Source organism: Piliocolobus tephrosceles, chromosome 1 (assembly GCF_002776525.5).
Source record: "Piliocolobus tephrosceles isolate RC106 chromosome 1, ASM277652v3, whole genome shotgun sequence".
NCBI classification, from domain to species: Eukaryota; Metazoa; Chordata; class Mammalia; order Primates; family Cercopithecidae; genus Piliocolobus; species Piliocolobus tephrosceles.
The window spans coordinates 51342087-51369356 of NC_045434.1; positions in this window are offsets into that span (position 1 = coordinate 51342087).

Consider the following 27270-nt stretch of genomic DNA (forward strand, 5'->3'; position numbering starts at 1 on the left):
TGTGTGGATCTCTACAGTGCAACCACTTACCTTACTATCTTTCATTAAGAATGATTTTTAAAGAAGAGTTACTGAAAATGGTTAAGTAGCTGAACAAATGTGAATATATAAAAATGGTTACATAAGTACTTGTTTGTGAGTCAATCAGACTAACCATTGTAACATGAATAATAAGTGACAGCTTCTGTAAATTAAATTTCTTTATAGAAGTTTATCTCATACAGTGGCACTTTAATTCAAGATAATTTACAGTATTATTTTATATTGCCATTTTTTCATTTTTAAAATTCTAGTTTAAATGCCCCACAATGTACAGTACAATTTTTGCATTAATTATTTTGTTGACATTGAATAAATGTTGCTTACAGTTATTTGTCTCTAACTTGCTTTTTACAGGAATCTTTAAAGGGCCTGTTTACAGTGACTTAAAATACTAAGAATTGTGGAATTTAGCCTTTGGTTAACAGTTACTAAGTCTGTTATAATATATTTCTTTCTTTTTATTGTTGCCAAAAATGGCATTGTTTCTCTTTAGAAGCTAATGTATCTTTCCCAAATGGCATTTTTCATTTTTATTTATTTTTAATTGACAAATAAGAACTTTATATATTGATAGTACACAACATGATGTTTTCAAATATGTATATATTGTAGCATGGCTAAATCATGCTAATTAACATATCAATGACCTCACATGCTTATCACTGTTTTTTGTTGAGAACACTGAAAATCTCCCATCAATTTTCAAGTATATAATACATTGTGATTAAGTAGTTACTATGCTTTGCAACAGCGCTCCTTAATTTATAAATATCTGTCATATTTTAATTTGTTCAAAAAATATAATCTGGAAGATAAAAATATGCACATATATATTTGATTAAGCAAGGAAATCCCCAATTATTAAAATAGTTGTTAGTTAAGAGTTTATAGCTACTCCATACATAACGTCCAAATACAAAAACCATTTCCTTTAAAAAATAAATTACTTAGAATGTTTAGATTATCACTTCTATTATTGTTCTACAAGTCTTCCTAGCACAGTAAGACAGAAAGAGTAGAAAGATTAATAAGTCTGAAGCAACGAAATCATTATTTTCAGTTTATCTTTCCTTTTTCACATGAAACATAAGAAAATATAGACACTTTTTTTTCTGGATTAGTCATGTTATTGGATATATGACCACACACTGAGATAAACTTCATTCTTATATACTAGTGTCAGATAATTCTGAAATGTAATTATACAAAATGTATTTATAATAGAAGCAAATAGTAAAACTAATGAGAAACATCTATCAGAATATATTTTCATAAGCATAATTATAAACAACAGGGATCCCAGGGACATTCCAATACATATATAGAAACAACATATTAAAATGTTAACATTTCAGATCTTGAAGTATCATTCAACAAATAATTTGAGACAAATGACTGTATTCACAACTATTTATCCTACATATTAAAAACTGGTCTAGAATTTAACACTTCAATATAGAAGTCAAATTATTTATACATATATTTATAAAGATGGGTGACAAATTAGCTGAAAGAAGAGATGTTTTTAACAGCACACAAAGTGAAAACAACAGAGGAAAAGATTAATAAATTTAATTACATTCATATTAAAGGCTTCCGGTTATGGAAAATACAAGTTTCAGTATCAATGTTGTTGTCTACTTATGTAAATTCTAGTATATTAATATTTAGATTTTCATTGTATAAGGAGAGTATATATTAAAGTGACAATATCTTAATGAATTGCAGCTGCGTAACATGAACCCTTCAGTAAATAGTCATACACTGATAAGCAAAAGAAAATGAGAAACGCTCTTGGATAATTTCGGCTGTCACATTTTGGGCCTTATGGAATGAATCCTGGATATGTGATTGAGTTGAAAGTCATTGACTGCCATTTTATTCATCTTTTTAAATCTCTGGTGAGCAAAACACTCAGGTGCCAACAACAGGCTACAAGGTAGCCAAAGTTTACTTTTGGTACAAATAACATATGAAAGCCATTTACAACATATGTTTTAGTGGCAGGGATCTGAGTTTCACTCCACTGTAAATGGTTGAGTAAAATATGAAATCAACCTAGCAGAATTTTTTTTCTAGTTTGTATTACTCTATGAATGACACAGTGGGATTTTTATATATTTATTTATTTTTATTGAGACAGGGCCACACTCTGTCACCCAGGCTGGAGTGCAGTGGTGTGATCTTGGCTCACTGCAACCTCTGCTTTCTGGGCTCAAGCGATTCTTCAGCCTCAGCCTCCTGATCCTCCCAAAATGCTGGGATTACAAGCATAAGCCACCATGCCTGACCTCCCACAGTAGCATTTTTAATACTTCAAGATTTTCACAATGCTGAATATTGCAAGAAAACTGGTTATATTTATAGATACATTCTTAATTTTAAAATAAAGATGAGATAATTTTCATGTCAATTCACTCAACCACCATTTAATGAAGGGGAAAAATACGTTTTAGAAATTCATTGATCCTGATTTCCATCATTATTTAACATATTTTGACATTGATGGAAAGCTATAGCCTAATATAAATAACAAGCTGACATATGTAAGGATTATACAGAGATAAAATGCATAGTTACACAACTGTGAAAAAAACACTGTGATAGCCATCATTCATGGCCAATTAGTCTCTCAGGAAATTGTAACAGTGAGACAGAAGTGGAAGTTGAGAGCTTCCCTCATAAACAGGAACAAATAAACAAAGTAACAATAGAAAAAATAATTGGTGTGGAAAATATCAGAAATTAAAACCTCAAAGAACACATTTTTCAAAATAAGAGTACACTGAGCAGTAGATGATTGAATCTAAAATTGGAGCATTTGCATTGGTCTTAAAATATTTAACACACAAAAGTATTGAAAGGATAATGTCATATTTTAAATATAAAGAGCAAACCTGAAAGTGATCCATGAAATAAAATCAGATTGTTTCAAAACTGTCTTTTCATAATCTATGTACTCCAGAAGATTAATCAGAAAAATATTTTAAGCTTTTAGACTAAAAATCTACATTCCAATGTTTATACTAAATATTAAACCAGTTTTGTACATTTGTGTTTGAACATAGGTGAAGCTGAAATAGACACAGTATTCATGCACATGAAAGTATGCGAGAAGCAATGTATTTCAGTATCTGTCTGAATAAAATAATCAATAAGAATTTTTCAATACGTTTTGAACAGCAGTAAAGAGCTCTCAGGATCCCAAAAGTCTTACAGTGAATACCTAAAAACTAATATGTTGCTTGTTTTATATATTAGTCTAAGGAATCAAAAAAAGTATACTTTTCAAGAAGCTTATGAAACAATATAAGCCAGATCAAAACTAAGTACATATTATAGAAAATTTAAATATACAAGATAGGTTCATAAGGCCCTTCAAATTGGTAGTACATCGGATACAATAAGTTTAGTAAGCTATTAATATATTAATCATAAAATAAATAAACTGAGGTTAATGGGGAAATAAAAATTTTAATATGAGTTCATCTATAAGTCAAATATAAAAGTGACAATATATTATAAAGAACCCCAGACACTGACTTCATCACCACATCAAGCTAGCACATACTCCAGACTCACTGGCTCACTATTCATCTGCACATGACGGTGCCTGCAGCCATGCTTTAGACTCCAGTTTCCCAAATGTTTGACAGGCACCCACATCTTGCACATGGTTATTAATGCAGGAGTGGGGACTCTTTACACTAGGCACTGGTGCCACGGCTACCCCAGAACCTAGAGTCTTAGTCTCTTTGTGCATGACCATGCTTCACACCCTGGTTCCATGGTCACTCCACAAGCACTATGCATAAAATACTAGTGCCACCAACACTGCGAGTATGCTTGAAAGCCAGATCCAGAGCTGAGAAGAACTCCCTTGGTCATAACTTCCTCGATTGGAGGAAAAGAGATCAGGGGAACCCCAGCAGCCATTACTACGGAAGACACAACAGCCCTCACTGCCCCTGTGCACACCCACAGCCTTGGCTGCTGAGATTTCCTTCAATCTTCATGAATGTCTACTAACCGCTGACAGAGCTCTGCAGAGATTACACATATGCACCTTCACCAGAAGGTGCCTTCATACCCGCCCATAGAGGAAAGTCTTTCTCCACCAAAACCAATTCAAAAATCTTGAAGATAAGGGCCAGGCACAGTAGCTCATACCTGTAATCCCAGCACACTGAGAGGCAGAGGCGGGTGTGTGTCTGGAATTGGTTCCATCCGGTACGTTCTTGGTCTGGCTGACTTCAAGAATGAAGCCGTGGACCCTCCCAGTGAGTGTTACAGTTCTTAAAGATGGTGTGTCCAGAGTTTGTTCCTTCAGATGTTCAGATGTGTCCGGAGTTTCTTCTTTCCAGTGGGTTTGTGGTCTTGACTTCAGGAGTAAAGCCGCAGACCTTAGCAGTGAGTGTTGCTGCTATTAAAGGTGGCGCATGCAGAGTTGTTTGTTCCTCCTGTGGGTCCATAGTCTTGCTGACTTCAGAAGTGAAGCCACAGACCTTTGCAGCAAGTATTACAGCTCATAAAGGTAGTGCGGACCCAAAGAATGAGCAGCAGCAAGATGTATTGTGAACAGGGAAAGAACAAAGCATCCACAGCTTGGAAGGGGATGCCAGTGGGTTGCTGCTGCTAGCTCTGGTGGCCAGCTTTTTTTCCCTTATTTGGCCACACCCACATCCTGCTGATTGGTCCATTTTACAGAACTTTGATTAGTCCGTTTTACAGAGTACTGACTGGTGCATTTTTACAGAGTGCTGATTGGTGTGTTTACAAACCTATAGCTAGACACAGAGCACTGATTGGTGTGTTTACAATCCTTTAGCTAGGCCGGAAAGTTTTCCAGGTCCCCACCCAACCCAGAAACCCAGCCGGTTTCACCTCTCAGGTAGATCACTTGATGTCAGGAGTTCAATACTAGCCCTGTCAACATGGTGAAACCCTGTCTTTACTAAAAATAAGAAGTGAAGCCAGCTGGATTTCCTGGGTCCAGTGGGGACTTGGAGAACTTTTCTGTCTTACAAGAGGTTTGTAAAATGCACCAATCAGTGCTCTGTAAAAATGCACCAATCAGCGTTCTGTAGCTAGCTAGAGGTTTGTAAAATGGACTAGTCAGCACACTGTAAAATGGACCAATCAGCACTCTGTAAAATGGACCAATCAGCAGGATATGGGCGGGGACAAATAAGGGAATAAAAGCTGGCTAACCCAACCAGCAGGGCAACCCACTTGGGTCTCCTTCCACACTGTGGAAGCTTTGTTCTTTTGCTCTTTACAATAAATCTTACTGCTGCTCACTCTGGGTCCGTGCCATCTTTAAGAGCTATAACACTCACCACGAAGGTCCTTGGCTCCATTCTTGAAGTCAGCAAGACCACAAACCCACTGGAAGGAACCAATTCTATACACAAAAATACAAAAATGAGCTTGTGTGGTGGTGCATGCCTATAATCTCAACTACTCACTAGGCTGATTCAGTAGAATCAATTGAAATTGGGAAGCAGAGGATGCAGTGAGCCAAGATCATCCCACTGCATTCCAACCTGGCAATAGAGCAAGACCATGTCTCTCACACACACAAAATAATTAAACTTGAAGATACGATTTCTCCATTAAAAATGCAGACATGAACACAAGGCAACAAGACATCAAAAACTAAGAAAACATGCCACCACCAAAATAATAAAATTTTCTAGTCACTAACACCAAGAAAATGGAGATCTATAAATGCTTAATAAAGACTTCAAAAAATTATTTTAAGGAAATTCAACAAACTACAGGAAAATACAGAGAGATAATTCAATGAGACCAGAAAACAGTACACAAAGTTAAAAGTTTGAGATTGAAACAATTAAAAAAAAAAAAAAACAGATATTCTGCAGTTGCAAAAATGAATAAATGAAAAATGTGACAGGGAGTGTCAATGGCAGAATTTATAAAGCAGAATAATCTGTAAATTTAAACACATATTTGAAAATGTGTGGTCAGAGGAGAAAAATGAAGAAAGATTAAAAAGAAATGAAGCCTACAGGACTTACTATACAGCATCCTGAAAGCTAACATCTACATTGTGAAATTTCAGAATGATAAGAAGGAAATAAGGGACCTAAAATTTATTACAAGAAATGATGGCTAAAAACTTCCCAAATCTGTGGAAAGATATAAAGTTCAGGCACAGAATCTTAAAATTACTCTATTAGAATCTTGAAAGTATTCAATTAGACTCAACCCAAGCAGATCAAACCCACGCTGTCCAAGGATCAACTGTGTGTGTGTGTGTGTGCATGCATACACACCTATCTACATCTACATACAAATATGATACATATATACATACACATATACACACATATAAACATGTATATAGTCCATATATGTATATATAATGGAATATAAAAAAGATGAAAATCTTTTCATGTGGATGAAACTTAATGACATTATGCAAATTGAAATAAGCCTGTCAAAAACAGACAAATATTTCCTGATCTCACAAGAGATCTAAAGCTTGAACTATGAAATACAGAGTAGAATGGTGGTTACCTGGCATTAGGGAGGGATGAGGAGATATCAGTCAAAAGTACAAAGTATCGCCCGGCGGGGTGGCTCACGCCTGTGATCTCAGCACTTTGGGAGGCCGAAGTGGGTGGATCATGAGGTCAGGAGATCGAGATTATCCTGGCCAACATGGTGAAACCCCATCTCCACACACACAAAAATTAGCCGGGCATGGTGGCGGGCGCCTGTAGTCCCAAATAATTGGGAGACTGAGGCAGGGGAATCACTTGAACGATTGGAGGTTGCAGTGAGTCGAGATGGCGCCACTGCACTCCAGCCTGGCGACAGAGCAACACCCCTTCTCAAAAAAAGGAAAAAAAAAAAAAAAAAAAAAGAAGAAGAAGAAAGAAAAAATGTGTCAGCCATAAAGTATCAGATCAGTCATACAGGAGGAATAAATTTTGGAGACATATTGTATACTATGATGACTAAAATTAATGAAAATGTATTGTATACTTGGAAACTGCTAACAGAGTGCATCTTAAATGCTCTTACCACAACAAAATGATAAGAATGCAAGGTGATGGATATGTTAATTACTTTGATGTAATCATTTAAAAATGTATACATGTTTCAAAACATTATATTGCACACTATAAATAGATAAAACTTTCATTTGTCAATGATAGCTTAATAAGGCTGAAAACATTTTTTTAAATAATAAAGAAAATACATTTCATAAAGTCTACTCGGCCAATAAATATGTTTAAAACTAAAATATGTTGACCGGGTGCGGTGGCTCAAGCTTGTAATCCCAGCACTTTGGGAGGCCGAGACGGGCGGATCACGAGGTCAGGAGATCGAGACCATCCTGGCTAACACGGTGAAACCCCGTCTCTACTAAAAAATACAAAAAACTAGCCAGGCGAGGTGGCAGGCGCCTGTAGTCCCAGCTACTCGGGAGGCTGAGGCAGGAGAATGGCGTAAACCCGGGGGCAGAGCTTGCAGTGAGCTGATATCCAGCCACTGCATTCTCAGCCCAGGCCACAGAGCGAGACTCCGTCTCAAAAAAAAAAAAAAAAAAAAACTAAAATGTACACTTTTTAAAATATTAAAATAGTCTATACTTAAAAACATCATACCTATAGTGAAAATTGAAGAAAACATAAGGTAGGCTCATTGTTTTATATACTTTGACTACTTAACTTGAATTTTATTGTACAAATATTGTAATACATTCCCTTTTATTTTTTATTTCCCACTCCACATTTTCCTCATTGTTATCTCTTCATTCCATCTCACCTGGACAAGTTATGCTCATAATCTGATGTTTATTTTTTCAAACAATGAAGTAAAGTATGTCTCTATATTTACTTTAATCTCTGTTTTGTTTTTGTTTTGTTTTTAATTTACTAAATTGTCTGAAAATATACCATATATTTGTTTCAACTACAATTCAGGCAGAGAACAAAGACCATAGCAGCTATTTTAACAAAGATAATTTAATATTAATAAGCATTAACTAAGCAGATAACATTGTGAATTTATCAAAAAAAAAAAAAAAGGAGAGAGAGAGGGAGAATATTAGCATATTACAGAAGTAGCAAGGATTATCATCAGCTAACACTCCTAAGCCTAGGGAAATGAAGGAATTATGTTGAAATTATCAAGGATTAAAATCTTAGAAGAGGGAATATGTGGAGGGCAGTGTTGTTTGAGTTTGCAGGAAGGTCATCTGGAGGTGGGATCAGGCCTACAAAGAGATTTCCAGATGGATGATTCTGAAATTCCTGAGGGGGCTGAGCCTGATTTCTGAGTTTTAACAAAACTCCAAATTATACTCAATTGTTGTTACAAAAATGAACTCTGATACCAGGGGAAAAAAAATGTAAAAATGTAGAAGAAAATCAACAGAAACATGGTGATATACAGTCAGCCAACAGGAGATAAACAAGAGGGATTAAGTTCCCTATTGACCAACTCAAGAGGGAGAGACCTGTAGAAAACCAGAAATGTAGTTTGTGGAGCAGCAGTCCTCAAATAATAAAGTAGACTGTAGAAGTTTCGTTTTCAAGTTGAAAGACAAAATCGTAATAAATATTATCTTCTCTCTTTTTGCATGCCCAACATCCATGAATATCTTTCCATTATAAAAACAAGCAAACAATTCTTTCCTTACTTCTGACTTATCTTTGGCAAGAAGAAATGAGAAACAGTATGCACAGCTGTAAGTTCCGAACTGCGAGGATTTCTTTCCTTTCTTCTTCAGGAACACCTGTGAATGAGTCTGTAATGTTGCCAATTGTTCACATCTTGTTGGTACTAGTGAATAGTGCATAACTGTGTGTAAAATATGCCACAATTATTTCCTCGTCTGCTGGTCATAATGTCTTCCCCATGAGCCCATCAATGTCTACTGAGTGAGAGGATGTAAGCATCTGGAGTCAGTCTAGCCATCTGCTATGACCTTTCAAACCTACTCAAGCCCAGTCACTTCTATGCCAATAGTACCAATAATAAATTGCTCCTACACATGATGAACCTTATGGTTTCGTTGGTCAGATGGCACCCAGTTATTGTGGATCCCTTTACATTCCATGAATAGGCTTTCAGTTTTTTACCATGGCCCAAGAGTAACTAAAGATCTTTTGCTCCAAAGAAAAATGGTTATCTGCAGAAGTGTGCATGGATTATTTCCAAACTCCTAAAAGTTTACACTGTGATCCTTTATTGGTGCTTGCTAGAGGCTCCAGGTAGCATCCTTATTTGCTAAAGACACTTCAAGTAACATCAGATCTGCTGATCCAGGCCGAGACTTTCTGCAAAGCCTTCTGTTGTTCTGTAACCTCCTGAAACCCCTAAGCATTCCTTGATAAATGAGTAAGGGAAGTCCATTCGATGTGGTATATATTGCCTACCCAATCTAAAAATAGCACATAGTGTACTGCTTTAATTTTAATTAGTTTTGCGAGATGTAGCATCTTGCTTCTAAATGATGTTGGTAGTCCTCTTATTGATTTATTTCTAAATTTATTAATGAAGGAAATGTTCTGTGGGTTCTCTAGATAGATTTAGTATAGAGGGTTCAGTCTATAAGTTACTTAATAAATCCACTTCAATATTCCTATCTTTCCAAGTCTTTGGTCTACTTCCCCTACATGATAACAGAAAAAATTCTGGCATCTGCCCTCCATTTAACGTATGCATCCATTGAATCCACGATTCAGGCAACCAACCAAGTAAACCATTATGACTGCATGTAACTTCATGAGCAAACACTTTATATTCAGAATCATCAATAAGACGTGCATCTGTATTTAAAAATTTAATTAGATTTGGTACTATATTCCATCATCTTTGGGCTCTTATAATCCATTCCACACATATTCCTCAGGATTCTGATGATATAAGTTCACAAAATCTTGCATTTGTTTTGATGTAACATTTTATTTTTAGTAAAACTTTTAACTCTCCATACTCCCACCACCCCAGACATACTAATATCTGACTTTGTCATTCTGTCAACATGGAATGGTTGGAGTTTGTCTTGAAGATAATAAGCTTTCCCTTGGAAGGCAATTGCTCCCAGTAAAGTTATCATAGAGCCTTTAAGTAAAATAAAGTGAATGTCCTGAGAATGGGTTAAATAAAGGAAGGCTGCTTTGAGTGACAAAAGTGGCTTTTAACGAGACAGAATTCTAGTTTCTTCCAAATCAGTCCTCTCACTTGCCTATGAGAGACTTAATAAGACTGTAAATTCAACTGATACTGTAATTTTCAACCCACATAATAAAATATTTAGTCAATTTCCAGCACAATTTCCAGCACAGAGGCTATAAAATAAGAGACTCTTTTGGCTGATTTGGTAGGTTAATGATCTACACTTGTAAAAGAAAAACAATATGTAAAAATCTTGCTCTTTGATTTTCACCTTATCAACAGATTTATTCCAATTTTATTTCTAAAGAAAAAAGTTTTATTTGACCTTATTTTTGAGTTTCTTTTTATTTATATTTTCATTTATTTCTCTTTGAATACACAGTTGAGTTTTATGGATAACACTACAAAAATAGGTAATATTAGGAACATAATTTCAACCAAATAGGGCAAAAATGTTTTACTAACCTTGTAAATTAGAAATCCAGATTTGGAGGGAGTGTAATTCCAGGATCCTAACAACAATTTCATAGAACACTTTATTATTTTGTACACACAAAACTTGTACATCAAATAGACAACAATAAAGACAACCTTATAATTCATCAGATTAGCAATATATAACTTGAATGGTGTCAAATACTGAGGAAAATTGAAAAAATAGGAACTCTCTTGTCCTGCTGAAGAGAATAGAAAGAATTCTAAAAAGTCTTTTTGCATACATTTAAACACAAATAAAAATGTAAGCTTGATGAATTGGTATGTATGTTGTATCAGGCAGTGTGTTATATTTTGGGTCTGTATATGAGTATACAGTCACTGTTAGTATCTTTGGACAAAGATGAACACAAGCAAGTGGAATAAAATTTAAAGTAATTAAGTTATTTCAATAATTTTAATAGACTTGGGAAAATGTATAAATAAAGGATAAAATAAGAGGAGAAATGTACATACATATCAGTATATTTTGTACATATTAAATTTATTAGGAAATATTCTCATTTACTTAAGAGTTCTACAAGAAATACATGTTTTAAAAGATCTCAATATTTAATAAAAACTCAAATAGACTAATGCTGGTTTTAATGTATTTGCACGGAGAGTTTTTGTTTTGAAGATCAATTAATCCTCTCAAGTGCTTGAATTCCAAGAGAAGAGAACACACACACATGTATTTAAAATGTCATAAGATTTTTTCTTTAGTATTTTAATTTTTGCTTGTTTTCTACTATTTTGCTTTGTATTTCTTATCTCTTCCAAAAGGATAACAATGCTTTGGATGATGTCAAAATAAATATAGGTTCATGAAAAATTATATTAATATAAAAGCCCTGCAAATTAATATCTCAAAATGGTATTACTTCTTGAAAATTATTAAGATATCTGATATGACAGCATTTAAGTAAAGGGCAAATGGTTGTAAACATTAATTAACTTAAGCTAAAAAATGTAAGATTAAATCTGCACGAATAAATACATTCAAATAAAACCTTGTATTTTGAGAATATTTGATCGTATTATGTGTTGTTAACAAAAGCTGAACAGAAACTCATTTTAATTTTTATTTCGGATCTTGAAAAGTTTGTGGAAGACTAGTCACAAAGAATTTTGTTTCCTCTTATGGATCTCAAAAAATGAAAGTTCATTTTATACATGAAATTCACATAATTCACAACAAGAATATTACTTGGTTAATAAACAAAATGTAGGTGAGCAGCTGTAAGGTTATGATAATTTGCTTACATCATTTGTAATTATATTCCCCCTTGTTGTTCTAGATTTTTTGTTAGTGTTACACCAGAGGTTTATAAATTGATTATATCCACTTCATTCAAAATCACATTATGGAAAATACTTGCGTGTATCAAAGGAAGTATAAAATAGGAGGTTTATAATATACAACATCTTTTCATTAAAAACCTAAAACATGATTTAAAGGTGAATTTGAATTAATAAAATATGCAATACATATGAATGAATTTAACCAAATGATAGAGAAACTTTACAAATCTAAATGTAAGTCCATTGTTTTCCCCTGATGGTGCCCTGCTGAGAAGACTGAGCGGTCTGTAACAGGCGGAATTCCTCACAGCCAGCACAGCGACAGGGGCAGATCATGGCCACTAAAGACTACTTATTTAGGTGGGACCTGGAGATATCCCTCCTCACTGGGTGATGGTTTCCAGCAGGAATTTCAGCAACTCCAGCCAGGGATTTAGGGACAGAACTCTGATTTCCCTGGGATGGAGGCCCAGTGGGGGTAGGGGTGGGGGCAACTTCAGTATCCTGTTCAACAGACTTAGTTGTTCCTGCCCATTAGCTCTGAGGAGTCCAGGAAGTCCAAGCAAGTGGGATTCCCCACAGCACAGTGCACTTGCTCCACCAAGGGGCAGCCAGACTACTTCTTCAAGCAGGTCCCTGATCCTGTGCCTCCTGATTGGGTGAGACTCTCCAACAGGGGTCAGCAGATACCTCATACAGGAGAGTGTCCAAAGTCATCACCTTAGTGCCCCTCTGGGGCAGAACTCCCAGAGGAAAGAGCAGGCAGCCATCTTTGCTGTTCTCCAGTCTCCACTTGTGATACCTTCAGGTGCAGGAAGGACCCTGGCAAATAAGGTCTGGAGTGGACTCCCAGCAAACCTCAGCTGCTCTGTGAAAGAGGAGCCTGACTGTTAAAAGGAAAACAAATGAAAAGCAACAACAACAACAGCATCAACAAAAAAATACCCCACCCAAAATCCATCCAAAGGTCAGCAGCCGCAAAGGCCAAAGGTGAATAAACCCACGAACATGAGAAAAAAAAAAAAAAAAAAAAATCAATGCAAAAAACACTAAAAATTCAAAAGGCAGAGTGCCTCTTCTCCAAATTAATGCAATACCTCTCCAGCAAGGAAACAGAACTGGAATGAGGCTGATATGGATGAATTGACATAAGTAGGCTTCAGAAGGTAGGTAATAACAAACTTCACTGAGCTAAAGAAGTATATTCTAACTCAATGCAAAGAAGATAAACCCATAATAAAACATTGTGTGAGTTGTTAACCAGAATAACCAGTTTAGAAAGGAACATAAATGACCTGATGGAGCTGAAAGACAAAACATGAGAACTTCACAATCCAAACAATATCATCACTAGCTCAATAGACCAAGTAGAGGAGAGAATCTCAGAGCTTGAAGACCATCTTGTTGAAGTAAGACAGGCAGACAAAATTAGAGAAAAAAGAATAAAAAGGAATGAATAAAACCTCAGAAACTATGGGATTATGTAAAAAGACTGAACCTATGACTGATTGTAGTACCTGAAAGAGACATAGACAATGGAATCAAGTTGGAAAACATACTTCAGGATATCATCTAGGAGAATTTCCCCAACCTAGCAAAATAGGCCAACATTCAAATTCAGGAAATGCAGAGTACTCCAGTAAGATACTCCATGAGCAGATCAACCTCAAGACACATAATCATCAGATTTTCCAAGGTTGAAATGAAGGAAAAAATGTTAAGTGCAACCAGAGATAAAGGCCAGGCCCCCCATAAAGGGAAGACTATCAGATGAATAGCAGCCCTCTCAGTGGAAATCCTATAACTAAGAAGAGATTGGGGGTCAATATTCAACATTTTTAAAGAAAAGAATTTACAACCCAGAATTTCATATCCAGCCAAACTAAACTTCCTAAGCAAAGGGGAAATAAAACTCTTTTCAGATGAGCAAGTGCTGAGGGAATTCATCACCACTAGGCCTGCCTTGCAAGAGCTGCTGAAGGAAGCACTGAATATGGAAAGGAAAACCATTACCAGCCACTACAAAAACACATTGAAGTATAGAGACCAGTGACATTATGAAGCAACTACAATAACAAGTCTCCAAAACAGGCAGCTTAATGATGGCAGGATTAGATTCACACATAAAAATATTAGCCTTAAATGTAAATGGGCTAAATGCTCCAAGGAAAAGATGCAGAATGGCAAGCTGGATAAAAAGTCAAGGGCCATTTGTGTGCTGTATTCCAGACACCCATTCTACATACAAAGACACATATAGGCTCAAAATAAAGGGATGAAGGAAAATTTAGCAAGCAAATAGAAAACAGTTAAAAGCAGGGATTACATTACTAGTTTCTGACAAAACAGATTTCACTCCAACACAGATCAAAAAAACAAAGAACAACATTAAATAATGATAAATGTTTCAATTCAACAAGAAGAGCTAACTGTCCTAAATATATATGCACCCAATACAGGAGAATCTAAATTCATAAAACAAATTCTTAGAGTCCTACAAAGAGACTTAGACTCCAGTACAATAATAGTGGGAGACTTTAACACCTCACTGTAAATGTTAGACAGATCATCAAGACAGATAATTAATAGATATTCAGGACTTGAACTCACCTCTGAATGAAGTGGGCCTAATAGACATCTACAGAACTCTCCATCCAAAAACAATGGAATATACATTTTTCTCAGCATCACCAGGCACTTACTCTAAAATCGATCACATAATTGGAAGTAAAGCACTCCTCAGCAAATGCAAAAGAACTTAATTCATAACAAATGATCTCTCAGACCACAGTACAATCTAATTAAACTCAATATTAAGACATTGACTCAAAACCACACAACTACATGGAAATTGAACAATCTGCTCCTTAATGACTTGTGAGTAAATAATAACATTAAGGCAGAAATCAGGACGTCCTTTGGAAGCAAAGAGAACAAAGAGACAATATACAAGAATCTCTGGGATGCAGATAAAGCAGTGATAAGAAAGAAATTTACAGCACTAAATGCCCACATCAAAAAACTAGAAAGATCTCAAATGGACAACCTAACATCACAACTAAAAGAACGACAGAACCAAGAGTGAACAAACCCCAAATCTAGAAGAAGATAAGAAATAACCAAGATCACAGCAGAACTGAAGGAGATAGGAACATGAAAAACTCTTGAGAAAATCAATGAATCTAAAAGCTGGGTTCTTGAAAAATATAATAAAATAGACAGACTTCTAGCTAGATTAATAAAGAAGAAAAGAGAGAAGAATCAATAGATATAATTTAAAATGATAAACGATAAAGGGGATATCACCACTGACCCCATAGAAATACAGATAACCATCAGAGAATACTATAAACACCTCTATGCAAATAAACTAGAAAATCCAGAAAAAAATGGATAAATTCCTGTACACATACACCCTCCCAAGACTGAACCAGGAAGAGGTTGAATCCTCAAATAGGTCAGTAATGAATTTTGAAATTAAGGCAGTAATAAATAGCCTAACAACCAAAAATAACAACCAAAAAAGCCCATGGCCAGATGAATTTACCCCTGGTAAAATTCAAAGAGGAGCTGGTACTATTTCTTCAGAAATTATTCCAAACAACAGAAAATGAGGGATACCTCCTTAACTCATTTTATGAAGCCAGCATCATCTTGTTACCAAAACCTGGCAGAGACACAACAAAAGAAATCTTCAGGCCAATATTCCCGATGAACATCGATGCAAAAATCCTCAATAAACTACTGGCAAACTGAATCCAGCATCACATTAAAAACTCATCCACCACGATCAAGACAGCTTCATCCCCAGGATGCAAGGCTGGTTCAACATATGCAATTCAACAAACATAGTTCATCACATAAACAGGTCTAAGGACAAAATACCACGTGATTATCCAAGTAGATGCAGAAAAGACCTTCCATAAAATTTAACATCCCTTCATGCTAAATACTCTCATTAAAGAAGGTATTAATGGAACATATCTCAAAATAATAAGAGCTGTTTATGACAAACCCACAGCTAATATTATACTGAATGGGCAAAAGCTGGAAGCATTACCCTTGAAAACTGGCATAAGACAAGGATACCCTCTCTCACCTCTGCTATTTAACATAGTATTGGAAGTTCTGGCTAGGGCAATGAGGCTAGAGAAAGAAATAAAGTGTATTCAAATAGGAAGACAGGAAGTTAAATTGTGTTTGTTTGCAGATGACAGGTTTCTATATCTAGAAAACCCCATCATCTCAGCCCAAAAGTTTATTAAGCTTATAAGCAACATCAACAAAGTCTCAGGATACAAAATTGATGTACAAAAATCTCAAGCATTCCTATAAACCTACAACAGATAAGCAAAGAACCAAATCATGAATGAACTCCATTCACAGTTGCTACAGAGAAAATAAAATACCTAGAATTACAGCTATCAAGGGAAGTGAGAAAACTCTTCAAAGACAACTACAAACCACTGTTCAAGGAAATCAGAGAGAACACAAACAAATGGAAAAACAGTCCATGCTCATGGGTAGGAAGAATCAGTCTCGTGAAAATGGCCATACTGCCCCAAGTAATTTATAGATTCAATGCTATTCCCATTAAACTACAAGTGACATTCTTCACAGAATTAGAAAAAAAGTACTTTAAAATTCATATGGAACAAAAAAAGAGCCCATATAGTCAAGACAAATCAAAGAAAAGGAACAAAGCCAGAGGCATCATGGTACCTGACTTTAGACTATGCTACAAAGCTATAGTAACCAAAACAATGTGGTCCTGGTACAAAAACAGACACACAGATCAATAGAACAGAGTAGAAGATTCAGAAAAAATCCTGCACATCTACAGCCATCTGATCTTCGATGAATCGACAAAAACAAGCAATCGGGAAGGGATTTCCTATTTATTAAATGATGCTGGCAAAAGTGGCTAGCCGTATGCACAAAACTGAAACTGGACCCCTTTCTTTTACCTTATACAAAAATTAACTCAAGATGGATTACAGACTTCAATGTCAAACCCCAAATCATAAAAGCCCTAGAAGATAATCTAAGCAATAGCATTCAAGACATAGGCACAGGGAAAGATTTCATGGTGAAAACATCAAAAGCAACTGTAACAAAAGCAAAAATTGACAAATGAGATCTAATTAAACTAAAAAGCTTTGACATAGCAAAAGAAACTATCATCAGAGTGGACAAGCAAACTACAAAATGGGAGAAAATTTTTGGAACCTATCCATTTGACAAAGGTCTAATATCCAGAGTCTCCAAGGAACTTAAACAAATTTAAATAAAACAAACAAACAAAAAAGAACAACTCCATTAAAAAAGTTGATTAAGGACATAAACAGACACTTCTCAAAAGCAGACATATTTGTGGCCCACCAATAAATGAAAAACCTCAACATCACTGATCATTAGAGAAATGCAAATCAAAACCACAATGAGATACCATCTCACATCCATCAGAATGGCAATTACTAAACATTCAAGAAACAACAGATACTGGTGAGTCAGTGGAGAGATAGGAATGCTTTTAGACTTTTGGTGGGAATGTAAATTAGTTCAATCATTGTTGAAGACACTGTGGCCATTCTCAAAGACCTAGATTCAGAAATTCCATTTGACTCAGCGATCCCATTACTGGGTATATACCCAGAGGAATATACATTATTCTATTATAAAGATGCATGCATGTATATGCTCATCACAGCACTATTCATAATAGCAAAGACATGGAATCAGCCTAAATACCCATCAATAATAGACTGGATAAAGAAAATGTGGTACATATACACCATGAAATACTATGCAGACATAAAAGGAAAGACATCATGTCCTTTGCAGGGACATGGATGGAGCTGGAAGACATTATCCTCAGCAAACTAACACAAGAACAGAAAATCAAATACCGCATGTTGTCACCCACAGTGGGAGCTGAACATTGAGAACACGTGGACACAGGGAGTGGAACAATACCCACTGGGGCCTTTTTGCAGAGGTTGGCAGGTGGGAGAGCATAGGGAATAAGAGCTAAAGCATGCTGGGCTTAATACTTAGGTTATTGGTTGATAGGTGCAGCAAACCACCATGGCAAATATTTATGTAACAAATCTGCACATCTTAGGCATGTACCCAGGAACTCAAAATAATTTAAAAAGACAGAAGAAATTTAGAAATTAAGAAAGAAGGAAAGAAGGAAAGAAGGAAGAAAGGAAAGACGGAAGGAAGGGAGGGAGGGAGGGAGGGAGGCAGGGGGAGGGGAGGGGAGGGGAGGGGAGGGGAGGGGAGGGGAGAGAGTCCTGAAGAAACATCACCCATTACAACAAATCACCCAGGGACAGAAACTTAATATAAAAATATTATTGGATCATCTGGCCTCCCTTTTGCTCTTCTCATCTTCCTTCTGCCCTTTGGTAACCACACTAGGTCAGGTATTTTTGTGTGTGGTTGGACAAAAAGAATCTAAATATAGAGCCTCACAAACAACAGATATATGTAAAATGCATATATAAATAACATAAAAGGTTCACGGATGATTAGCTTTGAATCCTCTAATTTGACAGACTTTATGATGATTCTATTTTGAAGCAGAACTTTATCAGTATTTGCTGTGGGTCAACAGTTATTTTCCCACATTTCTCTACCTCAAAATTATATCCTTCCTGTTTAAATCATTTATAACTGGATTGAATGGGAGTGAGAATCCAGATTATATGAGACAACATCAAATATCCAATTGAAATATGTATGAGAATGGTTAAATAATGATTTAAGAAAAAGTAATGTTATTAAATAATTGATGTTTACTTGAAAACACGTTACAATCAGAATTGTGCAAAATGATTGCAGAAAAGCACCACTAGTGTCATATGTGTAGATTTGAAATAGGATTTTTCATTTGTAGAAAAACTATGAAATCGAGTAATAATTGAATACAGACAGTGCCCAAAACTCTCTTTCTACAACTTAGATTTTGCTTTTCATACTGGCCAATGTTCAATAGAAAGTGCTTAGGGTGGAAGAGGGCCAGAGACAGCTGCAACTGTGTAACAGTTAAAGCAGAGAGGTTGCCTTGTTAAAACAAGGAGACTGAAATCTAGTAGAGGGATCGAGTTAAATCATGCATGTGGAGCCAGTTCTCTATTAAATTACCAAAAGGAGGGAGGAGATAAGCTTACAGTAGCAACCATATTTGTCTGTCCTTATTAAAATTTTGTCAAATGCATCAAATACTTAAATGTAAACAATAAGAACATACACCCAAAGGACCTGAAATAAATATAACTTTTTGTAAGCTCTCGGGGTAAGACAGGATCTCGTGATTACAACACATTAGGTGTATAATTAGGTGAAAAAGTGGATGCTAGGTAAACATGTACCTTATTTATTCAATGAAATATTGCTAAGGTATAATGAAAACTGTAATGATATTATATTTTGGGGTCCTTTTCTCTGTTTTACATAATTGCCTATGACTAGTATTTTTCTTGTAATTGTGGAAATAAAATAGGCATTGCTTTTTGTATGTTTAAATTTAAGGGCCATTTCAAAATTTCTTGTCCTGTATTTTTTCCAAACTTTCAGAGGACAAATAATTCTTATGTTACATATATGAAGCATAAATTTAAACATAAAAAATGGTCATGACATTCCAAAAGTGGTAATTCCAAAGGAAAGAAAAAATAGAAGCAATATAATTTGGCATAGGGAATCTATTATTTCAGCATCAGCCCAGCACAAATTGGAATGGTACTTGTTCTTTGAAAGATTGTCCCTGTTTCTTCTCATTCCAGCCATATGGGAGCCACATGGTTCTAATTTTCCTCAGATATTTTGTTAAATGTCACCTTATCAGGGAAGCCTTTCCTTACCACCGTATACTACACATCACATCACTCTTTCATTCTTCATGCTTTAGTCTGCTTTATTTTCATGATAACATATCACAACTTGACATATTCATTCTATTTGCTTATTGCCTCTGTATGCCACTAAATTTTAAATGAGAGCAGAGTTTGTGTGCTTTATTAGCTGTTTTATCCTCAATGAGTAGAAGAGTGCAATGGATGTGATAGGAGCTTAACTAATGTTATCAAATGATTAAATGAATATGAAAATGGTATGCACACTTAATCACATTTTAGTTTAGGAGCTGTCATAAACTAAAGGCTTTACAAGGTCTTCCTCACCTTGCTTATAAAGAAGGGCCATTGAATCTTACTATGGCAAGAGGATCAGATGCAAAGTTGTAGAACATTGCCAGCTCTATTTCCAGTAACATGGTAAGTATAGTTTAAAATGAGACTGAAACAAGAACAAAGAACCAAAGATAAGACATTAATATGAGGAAGTTCAAATCAGAATTGAGATTCTAATGCCAATAATACTGAAATCTGAGCTGCATGTGTCCTTGTCATGGTTTATTTATGGTTTCTGTTATTTTTCAACTAAAATTCATGACTGATTCTACTATAATTATATAACAAGTTATAATAATACAAAACTACAAGGCTTCAAATAATTTTTAGTAGATTTGAAAAATGAAAATTAAGTAAAATTTTTAGCTGATAACATTTTCTCGACTGAAGAAATAAAAGAAGAATACTGTGTTTCAAGAGACAAAATTATTATTACAGTCTGAAATTTGATTCTGATACCAATTTGTATCTCTTTAATATTAGTGAAAGAGTATAACCTCAAAGCAATCTGGTCTAAAATTGTAGTAAATGTTCTCATTTCTTCCGAACTAGATTCGTGTAAAACACATGGGGAGAACTAAGAAAATGTTACTTATCATTATTTCTAGAGGTTTTTTTTCACACTTTGTCAATGTAGTTCTTCAAATATAATATGAGATTGTTGAAACTTTACTTATTTAACTTCAAAACATTGCTTCTTTTTAATTTGCTTTACAAGATATCAGTTATTAAAATTATTTTTAGAAGAAATGTCTGTATGATGTTACTTCTCTCTACTTCAATTTCTAATCTGAATATTGAATACTGAGTATATGTGCTCTCTTTAAAAGGTGTAAGAGGAAAGATATTTCACATTATTTATGATGAATGATGTTTTCCTCATAAAATCCTAGGTGAAATGCTGCATTTATTGATCAGCACTAAGGTACTCTGTGGAACTATTAAACCATTAAAGATCCCAATTATCAGCAATAAATGCAGGGATTTTCTGATGGCATATTTAATGATAACTGCACTTTACTCATCAAGACACCTCTTATAATTAAACTAATAATCCTTCTAATTACAGATATTTGATTTACCTTTTGCTATGGTTTGAATGTGTTGCCTCCAAATTTCAGGTATTGCTGGTGAGATAGTATTAAGAGGTAGGGCCTGTAAGAGATGATCAGGCTGTGAGGGATCCTCCCTGATGAATGGGATAAGGACATTACAAAAAAAAAGAAAGAAAAGACTTCTTGCTCTTCCACCTTCCATGATTTGAGAACGCAGTGTTCCTCCTCTCTGAGGATGCAGCCCTTACCAGTCAACTGAAGCTGCTGGTGCCTTGCTCTTGCATTTCCCAGTCTTTAGAACTATGATAAATAAAGTTTTATTCTTTATAGTGACCCAGTCTCAAGTATTCTGCTATAGTAGCACAAATGTACTAAGGCACCTACCTTTTAACTTAGTACTTTACAGAGTATGGCACACAGTAGGCATTTGGGAAATATTTCTTAAGAACACCTTTGGACTGACTAATCATCATTAAGAAACTAAACATGTTTATGAACACTTAATGTTAGGGTAGTTTTTCAATTTATAAAAAAAAAAAAATTTAAAGTTGGCACACATTGCTTTCATATAGCCCATACTCAATTTCCCCTATTATTAACATCTTACATTAGCATCGTTGCCTTGTTACAATTAATGAACCAATACTGATACATTATTATTTGCTAAATTCCATACTTAATTCATATTTTCTTCCTTTTTACCTAATGTTGTTTTCCATTTGAGTATCCCATTCCGAATAACACATTTCATTTAACCATCTTGCCTTCTTAGGCTCCCCTAGGCTTTGACGGTTTCTCAAACTTTCATTGTTTTTGGTGACCATAAGTTTTGAGAAGTACTGGCTGGATATTTTGCAAAATCTTCTTCTATTAGAATGTTTCTCATGATTACACTAGGTTTTGTGTTTTGGGAAGAAGACCACAGAGGTTAAGTACCATTTTCATCTAATCATATCCAGGGTACCTACTATAAACATAACTCACCACCTCTGATGTTAACCTTGATCACTTGGCTAAGGTAGTGTTTGTCACATATCTTCACATTTCTGCAAAGTTACTTATTTTCCCTACTCTACATAATATTCTTTTAGGGAGAAGTTACTATATGCAGTCTACCTGTAAGGAATGAGGAATTATTCTCCACCTCCTTGAAGGTGAAAATATCTACAGAAATTACATAGATTTTGTTCCACAAGAAATTTTTCTATTTATCCCCATTTATTTATTTAATCATTGATTTGTATCTGTATTAATACAAAAATATTTTTAATATATTGGGTTACAGCCTAGTGCAAATTAATTTATTTTGCTGCTCAAATTGTTCTACTTTGGACAGTGACAGCTCTTTCATTTGGTTCCTGTGTCATTTCCACATGCCTCCATCATCGGTTGTTTGGGTGTGCATGTGTTTGTTTCCTTTTTAGCATTTCCTTATTTCTAGTACTAGTAGTGGCCAAGTACATCTTATATATTTACTGTCCCAAACTATTTCTCCAAGGAATACTGATTCCCTTGATTGAAAAATGCTATTATAAACCGTACAGAGGCACCAGTGTTCTCATCAGTACTAAAGTGTTGTTGCCATTTGGCATTCTCAGGTGACATGAATAGAATTTACTTATTTGAATACTAATATGTGTATACACACTTCTATAAGCATTTCTGTATGTAAGCATCGGAATCTATATTAAGCAAAATATGAGTGTATACTGATATCTTCACCTCTAATCCACTGACACATTTATTAGTCTAGCCTCATTACCTTGTTCCTCTCCAACTGTGAGAAACCTGGTTCCAGCCTTCTGCCGTCCAGTCACTAAAACATCCAGTTTCAGTATAAATGCAAAATAGTATCAGAATCATTTTCCGATGTCACCATGGGAAATTAATTTCACAACTAGACTACACTTTTATGTATACTTCCTTTAGCCTTTAGTCTTACAGAGTCCACTTTCTTCCAGTGTTGCTTAGATCTGCAACTTTTTCCCCCAGCCTCATTTAGTGAGATTGGTTCAAACATTTGCAATACAGCTAGATTGTTTTTGTCACAAAACAATTGATAACATAACAATGATTGTTATTTCATCCTGGAATATCCCAAACTTCTAAATGTTTTGTATTTTCAAACTTGCACACAGTAAGTTTCATTCTTTATGCTGTAATGTTCAATGGGTTTTGGCCCAATGTGGTGTGATGTATCCACCATTACAATAGTATAGAGAATAGTTTTATCACACTTAAAAATCCCATGCCTCACCTATTCAACTCCCCTCCTTGGAATCTCCCTATCATCCATTTTAAGCATACCTGTAATTTTGTCTTTTTTAGAATATTACATAATTTGAATGAGAAAATATGTAGCTTTTTCAGTCTTGACTCTTAACATAGGAATATACATTTACGATTAGGCTGGGTCTTTTTATGGCTTGGTAGTTAATTCCTTTTAATTTGACTAATATCCCCCTGAAGAGATGTATCACAGTTTGTTTACCCATTCACCTATTGAAGGACAGCTTGGGGGTTTCCATTCTGACAATTATAAAAAAGCTGTATGCAGATTTTTGGGTGCACATATAATTTTAAATCCAATGAGTATTTAGAAGCGCAATTGTTAGATCAAATGATAGGTCTACATTTAGTTTTGAATAACTATCCAACTGTGTTCAAAGTGACTATACCATTTTTGAATTCCCATCAGAAGTGAATGAGAGTCCTGTTGCTCTGGATGCCCTCCAGCAATTAGCATTGTCAGTTTTGTAATTTTTTGTTATTTAAATAAGTGTGTAGTGGTATCTCACAGTGGTTTTAATTTGTATTTCCCTAATGATAATTGATATTGAGCATTTTTATATGCTTGTTTTCCATTTGTATATCTTTTTTGGTGAGGTGGGTGTCTGTTCAGATCTTTTGTTCTTTTCTTTATTATGTTATTCTTTGTTGCAATTTAAGAGTTCTTGGTGTAAACAAGTCCTTCATTGACAGTTTTGCAAATGTTTTATCTTTATCTTCACTGACTTTTTTATTCCATTCACATTGTCTTTCACAGGGCAGAAAATTTCCATTTTAATGAAATCTAAATTATCAATTTTTCTTTTGTGAATCTTGTTACTGGTGTTAAATCTGGAAATGCATAGCCAAACCAAAGGTCGTGTAACTTGTCTACTATTTTTAAATAAATCTTATGATTTTACACTTTATATTTATAATTGTGATCCATTTTGAGTTGTTTTTGGGTGTGAAGTAAGCCATTTTCTAAATGTGTTGGTGTGTGTGTATATCTACACGTACATACATACAAATGCTTCAGTTCCATTTATGAAAAAGACTATTAATTTCTCCCTGGCATTACCATTTCTCTTTTGTCAGCAATCAGCTGACATATTTTTATGGGTCTATTTCTTAGCTATTTATTCTGTTTGATTGATATTCTGTTTGTTTGTACTACGCTGACTTTATTACTGAAGTTTCATACTAAATCTTGATATAAAGTGATGTTAGTCTTACAATTGTTTTTCCGTTTCAACATTTTCTTTGTTATTCGTTTGTCTTCCCCTATTAATTTTTAAATCAGTATTTCAAATCTGCAAATTAGCTTTCATAATTTTGGTTGGATATGCACTGAATTAATAACATTGGGAAAAATGGACATCTGTACAATTTTGAGTCTTCTAATACATATACTTGGAGTCTATATCTACTTACTTATTTCTTTAGATTTTCTTTGATTTTTTAACTGCAAATTTATAGTTTTACGCATACAGGTTTTGTCTTTATTTTCTTAGATTTATATCTAAATTTTTATGTCTTTTTTGTGCTATTGTCAATGTAATTACTAACATTTTACATTTGAATTGCTCATTGCTCATATGTAGGAAATTAGTTAATTTTTGTATATTAACCTTGCATCATATGACCTTGCTATAGTCATTTAATTCTTCCAGGATTTTATTTGTTGATTTTCAGATTTTTCTACATATACAATCTTATCATAGGCAAATAGAGACTTTTATTTTTCTTTCCAATATGTACAAGTATTTATCCTGTAATTATTATACTAGGTGATATTTCCAGTCAATGAGGAATAGGAATGCCAAGAGAAGACACAAATAGAGAGTTTTAATTTTTTTTCCTATATGTACAGCTATGTATCCTGTAATTATTGCACTAGATGACATTTCCAGGAAATGAGGAATAGTAATGCTAAGAGAAGACAGCCTTGTCTTTTTTTCTGATCTTAGGATGAAAACATTGTTACTCTTCATTAAGTATGATATTAACTATAATTTTTGTAGGTACTACTTACAAGTTGAGAGGATCTCTTTGAATACTGGATTGTGAAGAATATTTATTACAAATGGATGCTGGATTTTGACAAATTGTTTTTATGCATCAATTTAGATTTCTTCTTTAATAAGTTGGTATAATGAATCACATTGATTATTCTTTTAATGTTGAAACCTCCTTGCATATCTGGCACAAATCACACTATGTCATGGTATGTAAACAAATTTTATACATTGTTAAACTTGATTTGCTAATATTTTGTTGAAAATTTTTTATTTATATCATTGAGAGACACTGGTATATAGTTTTTCTTTCTTCTGATGTCGCTATTTGGTTTTTATATTAATGTAATGTTCAGCTGAGAATTAATTACAAAGTGCCCCCCCGATTTCAAACTTTTGCACAAAATCGTGGAGAACTATTATAATTTATTCCCGATTTTTTGGTAGAATTGTCAGCAAACTGTTTGTGCTTTTATTCTGGGAGGCTACAAATTGCTGACTGGATTAATAATTACAGGGAAATTTAGATGATCTATTTGTTCTCTATGTCTTGGTATAGAGAATCTTTTAAGGAACATGTGCATGTCATCTATATTGTCAAACTTGTTGGCATAGAATTGTTCATAGCAATCCTTCATTATCTTTGTAATGTCCATGGGTTTAGAGTTGTGAAATGGTAGTACTCACCAGTAAAGCATTTAGAACTTTGGTTTTCCTTCTGCAAATGCTTTTCATTAAAACATAATTAATTTCTTTAATACATTTAAGTGTATTTAAGTCATCTTTTTCTTTGACAAGCATACAAGAAACTTTGGCATTTTCAGCTTCTCAAAAGTTTGGTCTATTTCATCTAACTTATTTAATACATTGACAAAGATGTTATAAATATTTTCCTGTTTTATTTTTATACTTGTAGAATCTCTGGTAAGGTCTCACCTACAATTTTTTTTTTTTTTTTTTTTTTTTACTTTTATTTTAGGTTCAGGGATACATGTTGGTTTTTGTTATATAGGTAAATTGCATGTTGGGAAAGTTTGGTGCACAGATTACTTTGTCACCCAGGTAACAATTATAACATCTGATAGGTAGTTTTTTGACCTCACCCTCATCCTTCCTCCACCCTCTAGTAGGCCCCAGTGACTGTTGTTCCTTTCTCTGTGTCCATATGTAGTCAAATTATAACTCCCACTTATAAATGTGAAGATATGGTATTAGAGTTTCTGTTCCTCTGTTACTTTGTGATATAGTTTGGCTGTGTCCACACCTAAATCTCATTTCCAACTGGAGCTCTCACAATTCCCATGTGTCATGGGAAGACCCCAGTGGGAGGTGATTGAATTATGGGAGTAGAGCTAGTGAATGAGTCTCACAAGATCTGATGGTTTTAAAAATGGGAGTTTCTCTGCACAGATTCTCTCTTTGCTTGACACTATCCATGTAAGACATGAATTGCTCCTCCTTGCCTTCCATCATGATTGTGAGGCTTCGCTGCCCATGTGGAACTGTAAGTCCATTAAACCACTTCCTTTGGTAAATTCCCCAGTCTTGGGACTGGGGAATTTAGAGCTTGGGACATGGCTTTATTACCTGTGTTAATATGAACTAATATGGTAAATTTGTACCAGTACAGTGGGGCACTGCTGTAGACACCAAAAAGGTGGATGCAACTTTGGAACTGAGTAACAGTCAGAGGCTGGAACAGTTTGAAGGGCTCAGAAGAAGACAGGAAAATGTGAGAAATGTTGGAACTTC